The sequence below is a fragment of the Danio aesculapii genome, chromosome 24, assembly GCF_903798145.1.
Source record: "Danio aesculapii chromosome 24, fDanAes4.1, whole genome shotgun sequence".
Lineage (NCBI taxonomy): Eukaryota > Metazoa > Chordata > Actinopteri > Cypriniformes > Danionidae > Danio > Danio aesculapii.
The window spans coordinates 13612135-13613551 of record NC_079458.1 but is presented as its reverse complement, the minus strand read 5'-3'; positions in this window follow the sequence as shown (position 1 = coordinate 13613551).

Here is a 1417-nt window from a genome sequence, read left to right as displayed (position 1 = left end):
TGTTTTTTTAGTTGCCTTCATCTTCTGTATTCTTATTTAGTTATTTATTTCATGTATTTAATATTGATTGCAAACAAACTTAATGGAGTTTTCATTGCATTTGCATATAGTCTTATTAATGATCTTGTTGAATTGTGAAGTGATCTTGTATTATCACAGAAGTTTTAATCTCAGTGTCTTCTCTTAATTACTTAATTCTCAAAGTAGGTTTGGGTCTCTAAATGCTCAAATAATTCAATTATTTTATAAATGATATAATTAATGCATATCTTAATAGGCTAATTATTATGCTTTTGATGAGACTAAAGGCGACACTGTGGCTTAATGGTTAGCACTGTCGTCTCACAGCAAGAAGGTTGCTGATTCGAGTCTGGGTCAGTTGGCAATTCTGTGTGGAGTGTGCATGTTCTCTCCGTGTTCATGTGGGTTTCCTCTGGGTGCTCCAGTTTCCCCCACAGTCCAAAGACATGTGGGTATAGGTGAATTGAATAAACTAAATTAGCTGTAGTGTATGAGTGTGTATGGATGTTTTCCAGTACTGGGTTGCAGCTAGAAGGGCATCCGCTGTGTAAAACACATGGATAATTTGGCGGTTCATTCCGCTGTGGTGACCCCTAATGAATAAGGAATAAAGCCGTAGAAAAATTAATGATCTTGTATTTTCAAAGTAGTTTGGTCCAGTGTCGTATCTTAATTTTCTAAATTCTCAAAGTAGGTTTGGGTCACTAAATGCTCAAATAATTCAATTACTTCAAAAATTATATAATTAATCCATAAATAATTATTTTTGGATGAGTAGGCTAAATAAAATCAGCATGGATTCATGTTTTTAAGGTTATTTTTGTTTTGTTACTGGGAATTCATAATCACCTATTTTTAATTATCACACAGTTGCTGTTTTTATTTACTGCGAACACAAGTGTAGCTACTAGCATACTGTACTGTAAACGAGCAAAGTAAATAATCTACAGCCTCAGTTTTTAGTCACACATACCTGACCGCACATCACTTAAAATACCACAATTTCTCCACAGCATGGTCTCATCCTGAGTGTGTTTGATTAGCAACCGGTCCTTCTTCCTCTCAAATATTAACAAACCCCTCTCCAGCCGGGGTCATTTCTGCTGTGGTAGCAGATTTGTGGGAAAAAATGCACCGACAGCCTTTGTAAACATTTTGTGTCGCTCAATCGCTCGTCCCGAAAGATTCCCGCTCTCCGGACAAACACCGCGCGCTTTTTTTTCCCGCGCTCAGCTCAATTCAGTTTTGACAAGTTCGCCATTGTGTTCGCCCTCCCTGAAGCACCAGGCTCACCTCAAGGATAAATGTGTTTGCTGGTGACCTAGTAAAACTAACAGCCGGCCAGGCTTGTGCTCATTGTGTCAGACTGGCAGAAAGAGGCCCACAAGCCACTGTT